The sequence below is a fragment of the Balaenoptera physalus genome (genome assembly GCF_965194825.1).
Source record: "Balaenoptera physalus genome assembly, chromosome: 9".
NCBI lineage: Eukaryota > Metazoa > Chordata > Mammalia > Artiodactyla > Balaenopteridae > Balaenoptera > Balaenoptera physalus.
Window position 1 is genome coordinate 71,994,556 of NC_138888.1, and position 24,474 is coordinate 72,019,029.

The 24,474-nt window shown below is 38.9% G+C and overlaps 1 long non-coding RNA gene across 1 annotated transcript; it reads left to right on the forward strand.

The window, feature by feature from the left end:
• Positions 1-1,395: 1,395 nt before the first annotated feature.
• Positions 1,396-21,615, forward strand: LOC309666549. Its single transcript, XR_014267170.1, has 2 exons — positions 1,396-1,538; positions 1,857-21,615. It is a non-coding gene; the product is annotated as an uncharacterized lncRNA (long non-coding RNA).
• The last annotated feature ends 2,859 nt before the right edge of the window (positions 21,616-24,474 follow it).

Consider the following 24,474-nt stretch of genomic DNA (forward strand, 5'->3'; position numbering starts at 1 on the left):
TTCTTCCCTCATTTAAGGAAGAAAGTTAGAGACCCATTAGACATAGAAAATGAGACTTTATGTAGTAAGAATGTTGCAAAGAAAATTATTTCTTGTCTAAAAATAATGACTCCTTAAATGAAGAGGAATTATCACAAGATAGATATTAGCAACTCACTAAATGTATCTAACATAATATGAGCAATTTTTTTTTTCTGTAATTCAGTTTCTGATAGGTATAAGATTGTTGCATGGAATGAGACTTAACCAAGACGTACAAGCAGAGTATTATATATAATAACCTTACATATAATAAATACTATTGATTTATTGTATTAAGTAATAATAATGATATAAAAGGGCACAATAGGAAAACCTGAGTTTATATTTTATCTTATTTTCTAAAATGGTAGTAAATGGTAGATTAACCGAACCAGATAGATTGAGCACTTCAAACTGAAACAATGTTATAGAAATAATAACAGTTTTGATCTCTCTTTGAGTTGTTTTGAACTATTGCATCCTGCTGCTTCTAGATGAGGATTTCTGAAACCATGAGTATGCAGGAGTAGTCCTGGACCACAGCAAATACAGTCAAGGAACTGAGAGGTAGGATTGGAAGAAGAGGGAGCAGGTGTTGGCTAGCCAAAGTCAATATTGAAAAGTCATGAGGACGTGTTAGAGCTAAGCTAGAAAAGTGGAGCATGCAAGCACAGCAAGTAGTTTCCAGAGCAATCCACGTGTCTTTACAATGGTTGAAAATATACATATTTGCTTTTGCCACATGGTATCTTAAATATTCTGTCTTACTTGACCCATTGTAGAGTTGTTGAGACATTTAACTTTCTGAAATTTATCAGTATCACTTATGTTGAAAAAGTAATCATGTTCTGCATACATTCCTAATTAGACAACTAGGACTGGGCTAGAAATATCAGCATGAGAAAAATTAACTGTATTAAACCTACAGCCATACTTAATGGTGAAGTAGTAGTGTGCCTCCAAAGTCACACTCTGAGAATCTCCAAACAAACAAGATCCTGCTCACTATTACTATTAGTACAATTGGTTTTCAGGTTTTGGTTAACACAGTAAGACGATACAGAGAAACATCACACATGCCTAAAGAGAAGGGAAAAATTATTACGTGGATGTGAAATTCTGTCAGAACTAAAAAGACACAACTAAAAATTCTTAAAATAAGAAAGACACTTCAGCATGATGATGAAGTTCAAGATAAATATCCAAAATAACTTTTCTTTATATAAGCAATAGCCAGTTAGAGAATTCCATTCACAATAGTAACCTAAAACATAAAATAACTAGACAAAATACTAACAAGAAAGTGTGACTTTTTTTTGAAGTGAACCACAGAAGTAACTTTTCTGAAGTAAACCATAACAGTAATTCAAAAGATATGAAAGAAGAGAAAGACATGTCATGTTTCTGAATGACACTAAATATTAAAGATAAATTACTCATTTACTAATCAAAATTTATTTTTAAAATTTTAGCTTATTGAAATGATTCTAACATTGAACTAGCTCATAAATGTAGAGGTATGAGGGCTTCCCTGGAGGCGCAGTGGTTGAGAATCCGCCTGCCAGTGCAGGGGACACGGGTTCGAGCCCTGGTCTGGGAAGATCCCACATGCCGCGGAGCAACTGGGCCCGTGAGCCACAGCTACTGAGCTGCGCGTCTGGAGCCTGTGCCCCGCAACAAGAGAGGCCGCGATAGTGAGAGGCCCACGCACCGCGATGAAGAGTGGCCCCCGCTTGCCGCAACTAGAGAAACCCCTCGCACAGAAACGAAGACCCAACACAGCCAAAAACACAAAATAAATAAATTAATTAATTTAAAAAAAAAAAAAAGTAGAGGTATGAGAATGGCTTATACAATCTTGAACAAAGGAAATATTGAAGTCAGACTCACACTACCATAGAATAAAATGTAATATGGAACTCTGGTGATTAAAACCATATGGTATTGGCAAAGAATTGACAGATCAATGAGACAAAATGGATAACTTTAAAACAGACTCTAGTATGTAGAAGACATATTATGTAATAAAGGAAATGTCACAAACTGATGGGGAAGGCTTTTTCATCTAACAAATAAGATTGAGAACACTAACAAACTTCAGAGAAAAGCAAGATCCTCAGAGAAAAAGAAACACAAATGGTGAATAAACACATAAAAATGCTCAATCTTGCTAGTAATTCAGGAGATGCAAATTAAGACCACATTGATTTATCTTTCATACTCACTAGATTGGCAAAAGTTAGCCAACATACCGAAATTGGAGAAAAGGTGGATCAAGGCAGAATCTTATATCTTGCTGGTAAGAATACAAATTGGTACAGTCACACTGAAATTTGAATTTTCTTTTAAACTTAAGGCTCACATCCCCTACAACCTAGCAATTTTAATTCTATATATACACTTCACAGAAATTCTTGCATATGTGCACCAATAGACTTGTACAAAATGTTCTTAGAAGCATTGTTCGTATTAGCAAAAAAAAAAAAAAAAACCCCAGAACAACAAAAAGAACAGTAAACAAACAAAATATTCATTGACAATGGAATAAAAACTACATTGGGGTATATTCACACAATGAAATAAAATACACCAGTAAAAATAAATGGACAAAATGATAAACGACTACTAAAACAAACTATTGAGAAAAAAAGGAGGTCACAGAATACTACATGCAGCATGATAATATCTTTATAGAATTCCAAGACCAGCAAAAGTAAATTACATATTATTTAGGAGATCATATGTATGACAAAACTATTGTTTTAAGCACAGTCATGGTAAGTCGAACACAGAGTTTCTCAGCCTTGGCACTATTGGCACTGGAAGCAGATAACTCTTGGTGGTGGGAGACTGTACTATGCATTATTGGATGTTTAGCAGCATCCTTGGTCCCTATCCACTAGATGCCAGTTGCAACCTCCATCCCAGTTGTGACCACCAAAAATGTGTCCAGACATTGTGGAATGTCCCACGGGAGATAAAGTTGCCCCCAAATGAGAATCCCTGGAATAGAGGTTGCTTCTGGGTTGGGACTAGAGAGCAAAGCAGGGAGACTGTAGAGGAGGAACCCAAGGGAAGGTGCCAAGTTACTGATAATGCTCTAGTTCCTAGTTTGAGTTGTAAGTCAGGGGTGTCATTTTATAACTGTGCCTCGTGGCTTATATGTTTTTTGTATATATCAGATAGTACATGATTTTAAAATTAACTATATATGGTAATACACAGTGAAAATACTAGAATAAAATATCCCCAAATTAGCAGTGTATATTATAGGTGAAGATTATTGATGGTTTCTAGTTTCTTCTCTGTATCGTGTTTTCAAAAGAAAAAAAGAACATGTATTAGTTGTACAAAAATTGTTTTAAAAACCTTTACACATGAGATGACATGACACTGCTTAATTATCAAGGTAGAGTGTGACACCAGCAGAATCATTTCAGAACTCATGAAAAAGTTCATTCCTTATTTGTTGTTTATATTTATTGTACATTTAATTTTGAGAAACAGCATTTGATCTGGCATGATACGGGTTCTTCCCTTGATTGTCTGTGTCTCAGAGAATGCTTATGAATCTAGTATGTATCCAACTTTATTTTTGTAAAGGATAATAAAAAAAGGATTTGAAATTATTTAAGGGTTTGCTGTATTTGAAACTGCTGGCTTGGGTAGTCCCAGGCCTGTGATAAACCCTGGCGTTTGTTTAATCTGTTCTCTACTGGCAGCTGACGCACAGCATGCTCTGCTCTTTATATTTCTAATTTTTGTGACCCCTTTGATCAAAATCTGATGATGTAAAAAACAAAACAATAGGATCAGTGGCAGTGGCAGCTAAATGAATTCAAGAAGTTGTTTAAAGCATTGTCACAGTTGAGAAAATCACTCCTTTCCTTCGAACTAGATCCAAATTCTGGATGTTAAAGGAGAGAGAATTAAAGATTATTTTATTTATTCCTGGTGCGAACGGGCTGCTGTAGCCCCACTGATAAATATCCAATATGAACGCCATGGAGCCCCAAATTCAGGGGTCATCTTAGCCAACATGTACTGGAATTTCTCCCTGTATCACAGGGAAGGAGACAATCTTTCTGTTTATGGGATACATAACTAGATATTTTTATGGTATAAGCATATGCCACCTGTCACTATTAAACCTTTGTTTTTAAAAGAAGTCAGAGCAATAGAAACCCTGGATTTGATACGAACACTTCTTGTATAATCTAGAAAAAAATCACGTAAACTCTCTGAAATTTAGTTTCCTCAACCATGAAATGAGAGTAACCAGAACCCTTGACCATTTTACCTTACAGGTAGTTGAGAGAATTGCTTAAGGTTCTGTCTGAGAAAGTGTTTTGGGAGCTATTTGTATCTGTTTACCTATACCTGTATGTATGAATGTACCTATAACTCTATAGATATGTAGTGTGTAATAATTAAATTCATGGGCTTATTATGATCAGAATGTTTCAACTCTGGGGCAAACTATTCATTTTCATGGGGGTCACAAAGGGTAAGTGAAACAGTTTGTGGAGTGTGTGTTTGCTTGTTTGTTTCTTAAGTGGCCCCATTTATACAGCTCACAACCCCTGTCTCTTTTCCCAACAGTCAAGCATTCTGACCACCAGCCCCACGGCTTGGAACACTGCTGCTTAAGCTAAAGGCCAGTGCCTGGGCACTCATCTCAAAAACTCCAGGCACAGATTTGTCTAACTCAGATGTTCTCAGCCAGGGCCAATTTTGCTCCCCTTCTTCCAGGGACAAATAACAATGTCTGGAGATATTTTTGGTTGTTACAAGTAGGGTGGAGGCACTACTGTCATCTAGTGGGAAGAGGCCAGGGATGCTGCTAAACATCCTGTGATGCACAGGACAGCCATTCTCCCCCAACAGTAAAGAATTATCTAGCCCTGGATGTCAATAATGCCAAGGTCGAGAAACCCGCATCTAAGTAAACACTGGGCAATTGAGAAATGGTCCAAGTGCTCGTGCATCCAGAGTAACTAACTGATTTGAAAGGATTTCAAATGGTCCTACTTGCTTTGGCTCACTTACATCATTGTATCAAGAGGTTTGAATAGGTGTGTGTCCGTCTCTCTCTTTACAATTCATTAGACAGCCTCTGGGGAATTGAGCCAACTGAATATCTTGATATTGGATTCAAATGCTGTCAAGTAGAATTCTTCTTGGTCTAATCAATCTCTCTGATTTTCTCTACATTGGGTCTCTGCAATTGGTTCCTCTCTTTGGAACCAATTCTGGGTCATTTGCTCTGAGTTTAGGTAGAGAAGCTCCTACTTAGCATTGAACAATTCTACTATATCTTAAAGACATTCAATCAGGCAGGTCCTCCATTATATCGGAAGGAATTCTAATCAGCCAGAGGGCAGGAAACAAAGCAGCGAGTAAGGGATGGCAGATGGTTTTCCAGGCAAATGAGGAGGCAGCTGCAATGCTGGATTGGCAAGAGCAGACAGTCGGGAGCCTGGGGACACCTCTATCAGTTTAACACCGTAGACAAGAACCCTGGAGGATTATCACTTTTCAGTATATTTGGATAAAAATGTCTCCCTGCAATCATCAACACACAATATAGAATAATAAAACCGTTAACTGGGTCAAAGTTATACAGGCAATAAGACACTATCCAAAGTATCCTTCATTGTATTCTTATTTATCATTACATGCTAATGTTTTTATTAAGCTGGTAATATAGTACTACAAACTGACCTGTTGGAAATGTTGTTACATATTTTTTAATAGCTCTCTTAGATTCCACTGGAATTTGGGAAACAATTTTGAAGAAATGCTTCCAAAGAGAAATCATTACTGATTCTCATATGAAGATAATATGTTTTTTTCCTTTTTCTTTTCTATCTCCTAGACATTGACAGTGTGACTAATGTGCTTGGTGGTATGGGAAATCCACAAGGCAATGACATCACAATATGTAATTTTTCCCTTGTGTATTGGGGAAAGTCAAAGTTCTCTTGTACACTTAAAGAATCAAAAGGCCTAACTTGAAATTGGAATAGTATCCAAAATAAACAAGTTGTAATGTTCTCTTTCCCCCTAAACCCAACCTTTTCCCCTGTAGTTTTAAAGTTTGGAATTAGGCTGTCATAATAGTCTGACTTTCATTTTTAATTAGTCAATGATTTAAAAAAGAAAGAATGAAAGAAGAACTTTGCTGTGCATTAAAATCATTGATGTGTAGTTTTCTTTGGGTTCTGGTGTTTGAAGTGCCTTACACTGATTTTTTTGTTGCCAGCAACTGAAATACCTACTAATGCTTTCTGGCTCTAAAAGAATTGCACATCATTGGCTACATATGTTTACCATTATCCACAGAACTGTCAGACCCTTTATTCCAGTGGAGGCATGCATGGAAATAGGCCAGAACGCGAGGGAACACAGTTCCGGTAGTGAAATTAGCAACTGGACAACATTCCCAGGGAAGCGGCTGAGTTCAGTTCTGGCAGAAATCCCATTGCTGCTGGTACAAAAGAAAAAAAAAAGAGGAAAGAAAGAAAAGAAAAAGGAAAAAGAAATAACAGAGGATAAAAAAAAAATTTATCTGGGGAATCAAAAGGAGGTAAATGCATGTGATTTGCACAACCTATCAAAAAATAACCCTGATCATTCTTTCCATTTATTCTAAAGTTTTGGTTATCGGGTGACTTCTGATTTTGAAATGGCAAATGCTTTTATGAACCTGGATTATGAATGAAGGTTTAACACTTAAGACTGTCAACCTTTTGAACTCTGAAGAGAATTTTAAGAGTTTATCCCACTGCTGTGGTCACAGGATTTGAAAGCCATCATTATGGTTGAATTCAATTGTAGCCATTATTTTTATTTCCACCAAATTGTATCAATTCACCAAACTAAATATGGTGAAATGGAAAAAAAATCTATTTTTTCAGTGTAATCTGCAAAATTTTAGTAGGAGTAACTTAAAACATGGATAATCATTATATGAGATGTTACCAATTTATTGTATTTATTTCATGTTCAATTAGGTTGCTAGGTAACATGAGTGCATTTGTAAAATATTGCTGAAAATTCAAAATATCAAGGAGGGCATTTTAACATCGCAAAACTTGCTAGGGACCAGGTAAAATCTAAAATTATACAAATCTGTATAACCATAAAACAAAATATATCTTGGCCTTTCGGATTCAACTAACAATACTATGTGTTAATCATTGTATATTTATTATTCCCTTTATGCTTAACAACAATTGCTGAAATCAGCTTTATTATCCCTTAAAAGGCAAGGAAATTGAGACATGGAAACTCACGTAAGAATTCTTTGTAGGGGTTTCCCTGGTGGCGCAGTGGTTGAGAGTCTGCCTGCCAGTGCAGGGGACACGGGTTCGAGCCCTGGTCTGGGAAGATCCCACATGCCGCGGAGCGACTAGGCCCGTGAGCCACAATTGCTGGGCCTGCGCGTCTGGAGCCTGTGCTCCGCAACAAGAGAGGCCGCGATAGTGAGAGGCCCGCGCACCGCGATGAAGAGTGGCCCCCACTTGCCACAACTAGAGAAAGCCCTCGCACAGAAACGAAGACCCAACACAGCCATAAATAAATAAATAAATAAATAAAATTTAAAAAGGAAAAAAAAAAAAAGAATTCTTTGTAGAACTAGAATTTGAACCCAGATCTGCCTGACTCTAAACACACACTGTGGGCTCACTAAATTCATTTCCCCTTCTTCCTGGACCCCTTGTAGTCCCTTGTAGTTAGATTTGGTCATGTGACCAAGTTCCACATACTGGATGTAAATAGAAATGATGTGTACCATTTCAGGACTGGCCCATAAAATCCTCCATGCAGAACGCTACTTTATGCTATTTTTCCTTCCATGGGCTTGAGGCAAATATGCATAGACACCTTGGATATGGTAAATATGACGGGAGCACAGGAAGGAAGGTGCTGGGTCTCTGCTTTGTTGCTTGACAAAAGTGTCATCTGCTAATCAGACACATCTATTTTGGAATTTACGTGAATGAGAAATAAACTTCTATTGTATTTGAACCATTATACATTTGGGGCTTTGTTACAGCAGCTGGCATTGCTTTGCCTATATATTACCTGTACATTATAACACAGGTCTTTCTTCATACTGAAAAGACCTGGAGAAGCTTATACAGAAGGGCAAGATAGCTACTGATACATATACTGGCAAATGTTTATTAATAAAAGTTATTTAAATAACTTTTAAATAGGAATCTGGAAAGATCTGAACAAATAAGGAGACTCTTTTAAGAGTCATCAACTTTTTTTAAAAAAAATCATCATTTAGAAAGGGCATCTCTTATTTTTCTAAGTTATCAACAACATCTCAAGAACCTGGTTTAGAATCATAAAGATATAAAATCCATCCACTAATGGATATTCAAAAAATAGATATACTGTAGACCAGTACCATGTACACAGAAATGTTCAGTAACCATTTTTATTTGATAGATTTTATTCGAAAAATTCAGAAGGCAAGAGGAAAGAAAAGCAAGAAGACTCAGTATACCTAAATGGGATAATTCAGTTCAGAGCAAACAAGAGTCACTTACAAGTCTGTAGAATTTTCAAACTCTTAGGGATATTAAATTTCACTTCTGTAAATTCTAGTGATTGAGAATGAAATGGGACTCCTTTAAGAATCAACATTCATGTGATGAGGTTTCAGGGTAGTTATGTTTGTATGAAAAAACATCCCTAAAAGCCTACATTTTTGTGCATGTGTTTTCTCATATGAGAAAAAAGTATTTAAAGAAGCCTTTGAGATGATGCTAAAGCTTTGTAGGATTGTCATAAAAAATTTATAACTAACTCTTAATGTATGCAAGGAGAGTAAGGCGGTTCTGGGTGGAGTTGGGACAGTGGAGCAAAGGCTGCCTCTTCCACAGCTGTCCAAATCCATGTCCAATCTGGTCTGGCATTGATATCTGAGTGTCCTGTGTGGTGGCATCTCTGGAGGATGGGGTCTTTAAGGATGGTGGATGAATAGTGTCAAAGTTCCAGAGACGAGGGGTTGGAAGGTCATAAATTCTGGAATCAGAGGCACCTGCCTCTTCTACTTTGTAGCTGTTTAGCTGTAGTTAAGGCATTAGATATCTCTAATTCTGAATTGTGGTTTATCTGCAAAAGAGGACAATGTTATCTACCTTGAATGGTTTTGGCGAGAATTTCCAGTAATATACAATGAGACCCTGGCAGACACAGATAACAAGTAGAGTGATGGCTGTTGTCGGAGCACAGTTCAGCCAGCGAGCAGAGTTCAGTCTCCATGGAGGTAAGTTGACAAGACTTGGCTAGAAGGCTCCCAACTATGGTGTAAGGGTCAGAATAGGGTTCCAGTTCAAGAGGGGAAAAAACTGGGACACAAACACATGGAAAACAGATGCTCAGTCATGAGGATGGAGAGAAGATTTCAGGGAGCATATGAAGCCACTCCAGGATCACTAGATACTAGGCTTATGACAGCATAACTGCATCCAGAGCTCAGTCGCTGAGGGGATGGAGCTCCTAATACACGGCCAGACATGGTAGGATTGTCTCAAGAACTGGATAAGGCTGAATCTTCAGGCTGTAGGTATATAATGTATGTGTCTGTGCGAGGCAGGCAGGGACTGAATACTGTTATGGAAAGTGAGCTAGAGTCCTCATTTTTTTTTGCTTTTATTTTTATATCACATTCAACTATCAACCCTTCCCAAACTTATTTGCAGTCATGAGAAAGAATCCTTCACATGTATAGGCTTATATCATGAGATTTACACCTCTATATCTTCTAAATTCTAGATTATTTATGATTCTCACTGTATTTCCCCTTGAATGAACTGGACCTGCCCCCCCACCCCGCCACCAGGACTGAAATGGGGGGAGAAGATAGGAGAAAGGTAAAGGGTAGGTCTGCAGGAACAAGCAGAAAATATCCACACATTTATCTTTCTAAGAATCTTTTATAGATACTGAACATACAGTTACTGAATTGAGTATTATGCTTTATCAGTTTATAAAGACAAGAACAAAACAAAACAAAAAAACCCCACCAAATTGCATGGCCAACATTGTCTTTTCATTAAACCTCCTTTTGTAAATCCCATATCCCACCCCCCTGTTTCCTTCCTTCCTTTCTTTTTCTCTCTCTTTCTTTCTCTCTTTCTTCTCTCTCTCCCCTTCCTTCCTTCCTTCCCTCTTTTTTCCTCCAACTGAAATTCAGTCTCATGGGGCTCAGAGATGTAAGGTGATGCTATTCACTATGATGAGGGCTATAAAAGGAGGTACAGAGATGTGCACAAAGGGCTATGAGAACAGAGAAGAGCAGTTTCAAGTCTTCCACAATGAATCAGGAAGGTTGAGGCAGGAGATGTTCTTGAAAAATATTCCAGGTCTGTCTGACAGAATGAGAAGCAGGAGGACTGCTCAGATGCCGGCCAACCATGAAGAATTTCCCACTGCTTCCCTAACCCCCATGTTCAGTCATGGGCTCTGTGAGTGGGGTGCAGGGGTGGCCCCTAGAGACAGCCACTCCTAAGGCCCCCTGGCTCTAGTGAGAGGGAGGGAGTCTCTAACTGGGGTGAGCGTCTCTAACTGGAGGAACCCCGACTCCAGAAGTCGGCTTTCACCGCAGGCCTCCTAAGGTTGGATATGGATACGATTAGGGTCTGCAATAAGTGACATCTGTTTGCTCTGACCTTTGGGTAATGTGGCGTTTCTTTCTCTGGGGCAGATGCTAGAAAGGTGTTTATTGTGAGTTGACAGGGGTCTTGGTGGGTGGTGAGGTGTAAGTCAAAATTCGACTATGCATTTTGGCATTTTGTCTACAGATGTTTCTCAGATGTTTGTGGGCGGGCATGTCTTTAAATAAAGAAATACTAAATGTGTGTGTTTTTTGCGTGGGGGGGAAAGGAAAAAAGTCGTACTTGAAAACTTGGCCCTTTTATGCCTTCCATGACACTCTTGTTTCAGGGCCAGATTGGAATTAGTTGTTGCATGTACTTTCTGAAGAGAAAATTTGCTCATTTAAAGAAAAACCATCTGTTAGTTTGAAATTACATGCTGATGAAGAAGCTGAATATGGCAGTGGGGGAAGAATGGAAAATTTCAGGAGGTACCAGATAGTAGTTTTATGTAGTCCAGCTTTGCTTCATCCTCCCAAGGTACCATCTCCCCCTACCCAGGCAGGACACAAGAAAACTCTGGTAAAGCTCATTCCTAACTCCAAACTGTCCCTGCAGTGAGAGTTAGGGGTGTCTTCAGAATTCACAATCTACACCCATTTGTTATACCATGGACGTCATATCTTCTATTCCAGATGCCAAGATGCTGACTTGATAATATAGGAGACAGAGGGAGAGAGAGATAGAGGGGTGATCTTGAAGGACATTCAACTTTTAATTCCTTTAGAATTACCTTAAAATATACTTAAAAAAAGAATTGCAAAGAAATGAGGAAAATCAAACCACATTTTTTAAATTATCTTCTAAAAAACGAAAAAGTTCACTTTGGTTTTGATTTCCAGAAATCTTCTGAAGTTCTAAAGAAATCCTCTAGCTTTAGTTTAGTCTGAGAAAATCTACTTGAAAAACTTCACAAATGGATGGAAGAAACTCCTTACAGAGTTGATTAATCTCATTAGCGAATAAACGGAAAAATAGTGATGATGGGATGTGCCTGGAAACCAAGAGCTTAAACATTACATTGAGTTTTCCTGCTTTGTATCAAAACTTCTTGAAATAATGTTTTCAACAGATGCTCACTTTGACCTCCACTTGTTAGCAGTTATATGGAATTTACCCCCCCCCCCAAAATTTATTTTCAAAAGAAGTTTGTTGTGTATGGTTAAAGAGACCAACTTTTTCAACTTGGCTCACTTAAAATTCTAAACCTTAATGACTATCTTGACAGGAAGGAAATGTTTTATCTAATGTTGCTTTTTGAAAAAGATTGCTGATGAATGATTATAAGCATAGTTCATTGCAAACAAAATAGTAAGACTTGTTGTTACATTTGTTAGTGACTTTGTTCTGAATATAAAACTTGCTTTTTAACTTAGCCGCCATCTAGATCTACCCTCTAGGTCATCTACAGAAACGACACAGAGAAACATGAAATGTGGAAACCCCTTAAAATTTGCTCACAGTCTTGATTTCCTTCTCCTGAGTTAGGGTAGTTTGTTCCAGCAAACCTAGAGAACAGAGCACCTTAAGTACTTAAAGTACACAATTTCTTCACTTCAACTCATTGGTACACTAATGACTGACTGTGGTCATCAAAGTCTTGTGGAAAGTGGGCCTGTCTCCACCGACATTTGGGGCACTCACAAAGCTTAGTTGTAGCCACTCAGTAATTGTTGCTCAGTCAGAAAATCACATGCTGTTTCCTGTTTTCCTTATCTTCTCAGTCTTATGCTACTTCCTCCATCCCTTTCCCCACTCCTCAATTACATGGAGGGAAAAATGGTGGTAAATAATGTTTTTTATCCAAAAAATGTTCAGCCAAATGTCCCAGGAACAGATCACCCGGCTTTCCTCGCTATTGTAGCAGGACGGCAATCGGTGTTTATGAAGCTCAGTACTATATGCTGCTCCAGGATGTTCAAGGCAAATGTGTCAGGATAAGTCAGGTTATGTTGTGCAAACAAACTACCCAACACTCTCAGAGACTGAAAGCAATAAAGGTATATACCTTGCTTAAACTATACACCCAAAGCAGATGGGTGGAAGGCTCTGCTCCCTAGACCCAGGTTGACAGGTGCTCCCCATCATGGGAAACTCCCGTCTCTTTTTTAAAAAATATTTATTTATTTATTTTGCCTGTGCCAGGTCTTTGTTGCGGCATGCGGGATCTTTAGTTGCGGCACGCGGACTCTTAGTTGCAGCGTGCCTGCAGGATCTAGTTCCCCGACCAGGGATCGAACCCGGGCCCCATGTATTGGGAGCATGGAGTCTTACCCCCTGGACCACTGGGGAAGTCCCAAGGGAAACTCCCTTCTTATCCAGAGCTTCAGGGTTTGCTGCAAGAGGGAAAAAGAATAGGGAGAACTGGGGAGCCATTGTCCTGGAAGAGACATGTGTCACTTCCCTCCATTTCATTGGTCAGAATAAGGGACATAGTCATGCTTACCTTCAAGAAGATAAGGATTGGAATTCTCTATGTTCCCACAGGTAAGGAGAAATACTAATGTTACCACAAGTCTACAGATTTTTTTAAAAAAATTAACCCTACTAGACACAGGCACAAAATAAAGCATCTCTGAAATGAAAACTACTGTCTTTCATGTAATGAGCACTCAATAAATATTTATGAGTGGCAGTTTATTATTTGTCTATTGCTGCAGAGCAAATTATCACAAATTTGGCAACTTAAAACCACACCATTTATTATGTCACGGTTCTGCAGTTTGAAAGTTCAGCATGGTGTGACCAGGTTCTCTGTTCACAGTATCTCAAGGCTAAAATCATCGTTAGCCAGCCTGAGTTCTCATCTAGAGGCTCTGGAGAAGAATTTGCTTCCAAGCTCATTTAACTATTGGTCAAATTCAGTTTCTTGCAGTTCTAAGGCTGAAGTTCCCATTTTCTTGCTGGCTGTCAGCAGGGTCACCCCCAGCTCCCAGAGGCTGCAGGGAGTCCTTGCCACGGAGGCCTCCCAAACTTCAAAGCCAGCAACAGAGAATCGCCCTCGCATTGAATCCTTCATATGCTTTGAATCTCTCTGACTTCCTCCAATCTCTGACCTCTAGACCCATATTTTAAGGGCTCCTATGGTTAGGTCAGCCACACCCAGGCAATCTCCTTATCTTAAGGTCAACTGATCTGGGGCCTTAATTACAATTGCAAAATTCCTTTTGTATATAAAGTAATGTGATCGAGGAGTGATGTCTCATTATATTTACAGGTTTCACGAACACTTTGGAAGAGGAGATTATTTAGGTCATTAGGCATCATGTTAGAGTTCAGTCTCCCACAGGCAGCTGGGGCAGAGTGAAAAAAGCAGTATTGAATTGAGCCAGATGACTTGGGTTCAAGTCACAGGCTCTACTAGTTAATAGCTGGATAATTTGAAACAAGTCATGAAGCTTTTCTTCTCTCAGTCTCAGTTTCCACAATTGTAAAATGGGATTATTATTCCCTGCCTTGCTAGCCCCATAGAGTAGTTGTGAGAATCAAATGAGATTATATAAAAACATTTTGTGAACTTAAAAGACCAATACAAATGCAAGTTATTGAGTTTGAGTTTTATTTTACTTCTGAGGACCTATGAGACCAGATCTTTTAAAGACAATGCTGGAAGAGGAGGCAGGCATAGGGGCAGAGGAAGGGTCTTTAGAGACACAGGCTTTTTGGCTTTCTGTCCCCACAGATGCAAATCTGATGAACTAATCGTAAGATACATGAAAGCGTTTGCTACATATTTCTTTTTTAATGCATGAAATAGGTGTAAAATTTTAGAGAATCACTTTGGCAAGAGGCTTTTGGCCTCTGTTCTATATAATGGTAATAGTATATTACCATATGTTTATGTGGTGTTTTCTGAGGGAACTAAAACACTTTACAGACAGTACTGTTCCTCTTCTGACTATGCCAATGAGGTAGTAGCAGATGTGAAGCATTTATCCATGTATAATGTAAGCATATAGACCAGGCCACTCCAGAACACAGGACTCCAATGCCACACATATGTATTTTTTCCCCCGATTTATGTTATTTCCTACAGTTAAGGAAAGTTCAGTACTTTTATGTACCCCAAGCCCACCCTGTTAGCACATGCTTACTCCATATTTCTTTTATAGTGGGGGGTTGGGCATGAGAGTAATTGCATGTTTTCAGCTGGACATTCTCATTTTGTTATTGGTATTAAATACATAAAAGTTCATATTGATTGAATGGATTCTTTGAAGGTATCACTTAATGCACAGCCTTCGAAGTAGCTGGCTTATACACAAGTACACAAAGTGATAGTCAGACATCCAGTTATGTCTTGAGACATAGGACTAAAGGATTCAGATCAAGATGGTGTTGGAGGACGTGTAGCTCATCTCTCCCCTTGAACACATCAAAAATATACCTACATGTGGAGATTCTCACTGAAAACTAACTAGAGACGGGCAGAAAGACACTTGTACAAGCAAGCCTGTAAGAAAGATCCACATATAATCAGGTAGGAAGGGAAGAGAAGTGAGCAGGTCAGGACTTTTGCCCCTGGGAGGGGACACAGAAGAAGAGGGGGATTACACGGGCTTAGAGATCCACTCTAGGGAGTGAGAGGTTTAAGCCACATACTGGGGGCTCCAGCCCTGGGGTCTGACACCAGGAAAATGAGTCTCCTTAGCTGGTTAGAAAACCAGTAGGACTAACAGGAGAGCTGTAAGAAACCTAGACTCTGCTTGTGAAGACCACACACACATTTGCTTACTCCTGAAACAAGCTGGAGAAAGCAGATTGAAACTGCAAAGGACTCTGGTCAGTTTCCTCTCACCATTCCGGCATGTGCCCCAGCCTGAAACGAGCACCCACTCCGGCCCCTGTTGCTCTGTGACACAGCTCCACACTAGGGCAAGGGCTGCTGGAGCTGAGGGGAGCACTCAGTTGTAAGGAACGGAGCCGGTTTGGTCCCAGAAGAGCATCTGAAGGGGGCGGGGGCAGCCATTACTGGCACTTAGTGAGGCAGTTCATCAGAAATGGTCCAGAACTCTGACTGGAACTGGAACCACCACAGTCCAAGCCCCAATCCAAACCAAGAGCCCATTCCAGCTGCTATTGTTCCAACACTGCTCCCCTCTGGGGTGAGGATGCTGGTGCTGAAAGGCAGGAAAGCACATCCTTAGAGGGAACAGAACCAACTCAGACCCAAACCTCAGGGCTTCTGCTCCACCAACTTGGGACCCACTCCCACTCCTAATAGGGTGGTGTTGGCCACTGAGCACAGGAAAAACCCCAGTTCAAACATGGCGCTGGTTCTAGCCCCTCCATCTCCAGTCCCAACTCCTGCCAAAGTGATAGCTGTAAGCACACACTGGGGAAAGACATGACTCCTGCTCACATCAGATCCAGCTCTCCCATCAAAGCCACTAGGCACACACAAACTATATAGAGATGGTCCCACACAAGGACACCCCTTTAAGACTGGAATATGTAACCATTTCCCCTAATTTCAGAGAGACAGAGAAAATTAAGCGAAATGAGAAGACAGAGGAATTTGTTTCAAGTGAAAGAACAAGAGAAACCTCCTAAACAAAACTAATGAAACAGAAATTTGCCAGATTAAGTGTTCAAAGCATTAGTAATAAGAATGCTAACTGAATTAGAGAGAAGATTAGATGAACACAGTGATAATTTTAACAAGGAACTAGAAAATATAAAAAAGAACCAGTCAGAACTGAGGAATAAAATAATTGAAATGAAGAGCGCACTAGAAGGAATTAACAGCAGAGTAGGTGATACAGAGGAACACGTAAGTGATTTCGAAGATAGAATAATGGAAATCATCCAAACAGAACAGCAAAAAGAAAAACAAATTTTGAAAACTGAGAACAGTTTAAGGGAACTCTTGAACAACATCAAGCTTACCAACATTAAAATTATAGGGGTCCCAGAAGGAGAAGAGGGACAGGAAGGTGTCAAAAATATATTTGATGAAATCATGACTGAAAACTTCCCAAACATGAACAAGGAAACAGATATCCAGGTACAGGAAGGACAGAGGGTCCCAAATAAGATGAACCCAAGCAGACCCACACCAAGGCATATTATAATTGAAATAGCAAAAGTTAAAGAGAGGATTCTAAAGGCAGCAAGAGAAAAACAAAGAGTCATATGCAAGGGGGCCTTCATAAGGCTATCAGCTGATTTCTATGCAGAAACTTTGCAGGCCAGAAGGGAGTGGTGTCATATATTTAAAGTGCTGAAAGGAAAAAATCTCCAACCTAGGATACTCTATCCAGCAAGATTGTCATTTAGAATTAAAAGACAGATGAAGAACTTTGCAGAAAAGCAAAAATGAAGAGTTAATCAATACTAAACATACCCTAAAAGAAAAGTTAACGGGTCTTCTCTAAGTGGAAAAGAAAAGACTACATCAAGAAGTAAGAATCTATAGGAAAGGAAAAAACACCCCTAACTAATGGCAAATATATAGTTAAGGCTATGGATCAACGACTTAAATAAGCTATGAGGATGATAAAGAGACAAAAAATTGTAAAATCAACTATAACTACAATAAACAGTAAAGGGATAAACATGACAATGTAAAACATGACATCAAAAACACAAATTACAGGGGAGGGGAGTAAAAAATGTAGATCTTTTTAGAATGTGTTAGAACTTAAAGGACTACCTGTTTAAAACAAGTAGATATAGCTATAGTTCTACATATATAAACCCCATGGTAACCACAAGTCCAAAACCTACAATAGGTAAACAAAAAATAGAAAGGAACACAAGCATACTACTAAAGAAAATCATAAACTACAAGGTAAGAAACTAAAAGAGGAAGAAAAGAACAGAGAAGAACTACAAAAACAGCCAGAAAACAAGTAACAAAATGGCATCAAGTACATACCTATCCATAATTACTTTAAATGTCTGAATAATGAATGACTGAATACTCTCCAGCCAAAAGACATAGGGTGGCTGATTGGACAAAAAAAAATACCATGCTGCTTACAAGAGACTCACTTCAGAGTTAAAGACACACACAGTCTGAGAGTAAGGGGATGGAAAAAGATATTTCATGCAAATGGAAATGACAAGAAAGAGGGGGTAGCAATACTCATATCAGACAAAACAGACTTTTAAACAAAGGCTATAAGAAAAAAGAAAGACATTGTATAATGATAAAGGGTTCAATACAAGAAGAGGATATAACACTTGTTAACATATATGCATCTAATACAGGAGCACCTAAATATAAAAAGTAAATGTTAATAGACACAAAGGGAGGAACTGACAATAATACAATAATAGTAGGGGATTTTAACACCCTACTATTTTTACATCAATGGACAGATCATCTAGACAGAAAATCAATAAGAAAACATTGGTCTTAAATGACACACTAGATCAATTGGGACTTAGTAGATATCGACAGGACATTCCATCCAAAAGCAGCAGAATACAAAGTCTTTTCAAGTGCACATGGAATGTTCCCCAGGATCGAGCATGTATTAGGCCATGATCAATTGGGATTTATTCCAGGGACCCAAAGATGGTTCAATATCCATAAATCAATCAATGTGATATACCACATTAACAAAAGGAAGCATAAATATCACACGATCACCTCAATAGGCACAGAAAAAGCATTTGACAAAATTCAACATCCATTCATGATAAAAATTCTCATCAACATTGGTATAGAGGGACCACATCTTAACATAATAAAGGTCATTTATGACAAACCCACAGCTAACATCATACTCAGTGGTGAAAATCTGAAAGCCTTTCCTCTAAAATCAGGAACAAGACAAGGATGCCCACTCCCACAATTTCTATTTAACATGGTATTGGAAGTTATAGCCACAATAATCAGACAAGAGAAATAAATAAAAAACATCCAAATTGGAAGGGAAGAAATAAAACTGTCACTATATGCAGATCACATGATACTGTATATAGAAAACCCTAAAGTCCCACCAAAAACTATTAGAACTAATAAATGAATTCAGTAAAGTTGCAGGATACAAGATTAGTATACAGAAAGGAAAATTAAGAAAACAATTTTGTTTAAAATTGCATCAAAAATAATTTTAGAAAACCTAGGAATAAACATAACCAAGCAAGTGAAAGACCTATACTCTGAAAACTATAAAACATTGATGGAGGAAATTGAAGGTGATACAAAGAAGTGGAAACATATCTCATGTTCACGGACTGGAAGAAATAATCTTGTTAAAATGTCCATACTACCCAAAGCAATCTACAGATTTAACAAAATCCTTACCAAAATACCCATGACATTTTTCACAGAGCTAGAACAAATAATCCTAAAATTTACATGGAACCACAAAAGACCAATAGCCAACGTAATCTTGAGAAAAAAGAACAAACCTGGAGGTATCATGCTCCCTGACTCCAGACTATAACATCTATAGTAATCAAACGGTATACTGCAAACAGTATAGTACTTATACAAAAACAGACATATGGATCAATGGAACAGAATAGAGAGCCCAGAAATAAACCCATGCACTTATGGTCAATTAATCTATGACAAAAGAGACAAGAATATATTGTACAATGATGAAAAGACAGTCTCTTCAATAAGCAGTGCTGGGAAAACTGGACAGCTATGTGTAAAAGAATAAAATTAGAACATTTTCTCACACCATATACAAAAATAAACTCATAATGGATTAAACACCTAAATGTAAGACCTGAAACCATAAAACTCCTAGAAGAGAACACAGACAGAACACCCTTTGACAAAAATTATAGCAATATGTTTTTGGATCTGTCTCCTAAGGCAAACAAAAGCAAAATAAAAAAATGGGACCTAATTATACTTGAAAGCTTTTGCACAACAAGGGAAATCATCAAAAAATGAAAAGACAACCTATGAAATGGAAGAAAATATTTGCAAATGTTATGACTGATAAGGGGTTAATATCCAAAATACATAAACAGTTCATACAACTCAATATTTAAAAAACTGGATTAAAAAAATTGGGCAGAAGACCTGAATATACATTTTTCCAAAAAAGATATACCGATGGCCAACAGGCACATGAAAAGATGCTCAACATAGTTAATTATTAGAGAAATGCGAATCAAAACCACCTCATACCTGTCACAATGGCTATCATCTAAAAGAATATGGAGAAAAGGGCATCCTAGTACACTGTTGGTGGGAATGTAAATTGGTGCAGCCACTGTAGGAAACTCTACGGAGGTTCCTCAAAAAACTAAAATTAGAGCTACCATATGATCCAGCAATTCCACTCCTAGGTATATATCTGAAGAAAATGAAAACACTAACTTGAAAAGATACATGGACCCCAATATTCATAGCAGCATTATTTACAATATCCACAATATGGAGGTCACCTAAGTATCCATTAACATGAATGGAGAAAGAAGATGTGGTATATATTGTACAATGAAATATTACTCAGCCATAAAAAAGAATAAAATTCTGTCATTTGCAACAAGGTGGATGGACCTAGAGTGTATTATGCTTAGTGAAATAAGTCAGAGAAAGACAAATACTGTATGATATCACTTACATGTGGAATCTAAAAAGTAAAACAAAGGAATGAATATAACAAACAGAAACAGACTCAAAGATACAGAGATCAAACTAGTGTTACCAGTGGGGAGAGAGAAGGGGGAGGGCCAAAATTGGGGTAGGAGATTAAGAGATACAAACTACTATGTATAAAATAAAAATAAGCAACAAGGATATATTGCACAGCACAGGGAATATAGCCAATGTTTTATAGTAACTTTAAATAGATTAGAATCTATAAAAATATTGAATCACCATGTTGTACACCTGAAATTGATATATTATAAATCAACTATACTTCAATAAAAGAAATTCTACCACATTAAAAAAAAGAAATGGGACTAAATTCTATGGTCTAAATCAGTTACCAAGGACACTACCAAGAATGTTTTGAATAAGTCTACCACTTCTCGAAATGTACTCTCAACATCATTTAAACTCTTTTTTTCTCTTCAGTACTTTCTCCTTATCCTGTGGATGTTGGAATCTAGCTGATTTTTTTTCCAGTGAAAACTATACGAGAGAAAAGATTTTTAACAGGCATCATGAGAAATGAAGTTAGATATAAGGAAGAACTTTCTGACAGTAATAGTCACTCACTATTGCAGGGAGTTTTGTGACTTGCTCTCAAGGAGGATTTAAAAAGGGAGGATGTGTAAGACATTGGTTCCAGGGTGATCCTAGTGATGAATTTAGGATCAATTTATAATGGCATCTTTCTGTGATTCTCTTTTTCTTATTCCTTTAGCTACTTATTTTTAGGCTAAACTTAGAATGGCAACACATCTACTCTAAGTTTTTATTCCTAAAATCCTTTTTTAAATATTCAGTTATTTTAAAATCATGATCCTCCCCTCCCCAAGCCATGGTACTAGGTTTGAGATTCCTAGTAAAGTTCCTTCACCCAGTGGATTTGTTTTTCCCTCAACTCTAACATTTCTGACCCTCCAACACCAAGAAACCAGGTTTTCACTAGATTTTGCAGGATTATCATCGAGAGGAAACTATCGGTGGTGGCACAGACTGATAACCTGCCTACACTTGGCTGTCATTTGGGTCCACATTCACTGCAACCAAAAATAGGTGTCATCTGTAACTCAATAAGTAAATAAAACTATCAATTTTAATGACACACATCCTTTAAAACAGAGATAGTAAATACCTTTATTACTGCCAAAAAGTATACATCATCAGTTAAAACTGCCCAAAATATTACATCATTTAATTTCTGAAGTTGTGACAAATTTCATGGAATTTGCCTTATACCTCACGGTCATCTAAAATTTCAATATCATTTAGATGCTTAACAGTAAGACAGAGGATCAAGTTAAAGCTCTCTCTTTCTGATAGCAAATTTTCCATCATAGGAAATGATTTCAAAGTGACAACAGAACTTCTAAGTTTTAGATATGGGTAGACTTTGACTACTAATGAAACTTAATAATGATAATATCATTTCAGATAGCAGATTGGTTTTTGTTTTCTTTTCCTATGCTAAGGCTAGATACACAGTAAGATTTTTTAAAGTGAATTTATAGCCAATTAACTTTGGAAAAGAAAATACAATAAAAAGACCACCCAGTTGATAGCAACCCTTAAATAACCTGTTAAAAAATACTTATAAGGGACCTTTAAAATGGCAGAGGAGTAAGACGTGGAGATCACCTTCCTCCCCACAAATACATCAGAAATACATCTACATGTGGAACAACTTCTACAGAACACCTACTGAATGCTGGCAGAAGACCTCAGACCTCCCAAAAGGCAAGAAACTCCCCACATACCTGGGTAGGGCAAAAGAAAAAAGGAAAAACAGAGACAAAAGAGCAGGGATGGGACCTGCACCAGTGGGAGGGAGCTGTGAAGGAGGAAAGGTTTCCACACACTAGGAAGGCCCTTCACTGGCAGAGACGGGGGTGGGGGGTTGGAAGCTTCGGAGCCACGGAGGAGAGCGCAGCAACAGGGGTGCGGAGGGCAAAGCAGAGAGGTTCCCGCACAAAGGATCGGTGCTGACCAGCACTCACCAGCTCGAGAGGTTTGTCTGCTCACCCGCCGGGGCGGGCTGGGGCTGGGAGCTGAGGCTCGGGCTTCGGAGGTCGGATCACACGGAGAGGACTGGGGTTGGCTGTGTGATCACAGTCTGAAGGGGCTAGTGCGCCACAGCTAGGTGGGTGGGAGTCCAGGAAAAGGTCTGGACCTGCCTAAGAAGCAAGAGACCATTGTTTCGGGGTGCGTGAGGAGAGGGGATTCAGAGCACGGCCTAAATGAGCTCCAGAGATGGGCACGGAGCCGCGGCTATCAGTGCGGACCCCAGAGAAGGGCAAGAGACGCGAAGGGTGCTGTGCAGCCACCAAAAAGCCTGTGTGTAGCACAGGTCACTCTCCATACCTCCCCTCCAAGAGCCTGTGTAGCCCTCCACGGCCAGGCTCCCATGTTCCAGGGACAACTTCCCCGGGAGAACGCACGGTGTGCCTCAGTCTGCTGCAACGTCACGCTGGCCTCTGCCGCTGCGGGCTCACCCCGCATCCATAGCCCTCCCTCCCCCGAGCCTGAGTGAGCCAGAGCCCCCTAATCAGCCGCTGCTTTAACCCCGTCCTGCTTGGGCAGGAACAGACGCCCTCAGGCGACCTACATGCAGAGGCGGGGCCAAATCCAAAGCTGAACCCCAGGAGCTGTGTGAGCAAAGAAGAGAAAGGGAAATCTCTGCCAGCAGCCTCAGGAGCAGCGGATTAAATCTCCACAATCAAACTGACGTACCCTGCATCTGTGGAATACCTGAATAGACAAGGAATCATCCCAAAATTGAGGCGGTGGACATCGGGAGCAATGACATATATATTTTTTTCCTTTTTCTCTTTTTGTGAGTGTGTATGTGTATGCTTCTTTGTGTCATTTTGTCTGTATAGCTTTGCTTTTACCATATGTGCCAGGGCTCTCCCTGTTCCTTTTTTTCTTTTTTTTTTTCAGTATAGTTTTTAGCACTGGTTATCATTGGGTGATTTGTTTTTTGGTTTGGTTGCTCTCTTCTTTCTTTCTCTTCTTTTTTCTTTTTTTTAATTATTTTTCAATTTTTTTATTTTTAATAATTATTTTTTAATTTTATTTTAATAACTTTATTCTATTTTATTTTTTTCTGTCTTTCTTTTTTCCTCCCTTTTCTTCTCAGCCATGTGGCTGACAGGGTCTTGGTGCTCTGGCCTGGTGTCAGGCCTGTGCCTCTAAGGTGGCAGAGCTGAGTTGAGGACATTGGTCCACCAGAGACCACCTGGCTCCACGTAATATCAAACGGCGAAAGATCTCCCAGAGATCTCCATCTCAAAACTAAGATCCAGCTCCACTCAACGACCAGCAAGCTACAGTGCTGGACACCCTATGCAAAACAACTAGCAAGACAGGAACACAACCCCACCCATTAGCAGAGAGGCTGCCTAAAATCATAATAAGGTCACAGACACCCCAAAACACACCACAGGACGTGGTCCTGTCCACCAGAAAGAGAAGATCCAGACTCATCCACCAGAACACAGGCACAAGTCCCCTCCACCAGGAAGCCTACACAACCCACTGAACCAACCTTACCCACTGGGGGCAGACACCAAAAACAATGGAAACTACGAACCTGCAGCCTGCAGAAAGGAGACCCCAAATAAAGTAAGTTAAGTAAAATGAGAGGCAGAGAAACACACAGCAGATGAAGGAGCAAAGGTAAAAACCCTCCAGACCAAATAAATGAAGAGGAAACAGGCACTCTACCTGAAAAAGAATTCAGAGAATTGATAGTAAAGATGATAAAAAAATCTTGGAAATAGAATGGAGAAAATACAAGAAACATTTAAGAAGGACCCAGAAGAACTAAAGAGCAAACAAACAATGATGAACAACACAATAAATGAAATTTTAAATTCTCTACAAGGAATCAACAGCAGAATAACTGAGGCAGAAGAACGGATAAGCAACCTGGAAGATAAAATAGTGGAAATAACTACCACAGAGCAGAATAGAGAAAAAAGAAAGAAAAGAATTGAGGACAGTCTCAAAGACCTCTGGGACAACATTAAATGCACCAACATTTGAATTATAGGGGTCCCAAAAGAAGAAGAGAAAAAGAAAGGGACTGAGAAAATATTTGAAGAGATTATAGTTGAAAACTTCCCTAATATGGGTAAGGAAATAGTGAATCAAGTCCAGGAAGTGCAGAGAGTCCCAAACAGGATAAATCCAAGGAGAGAC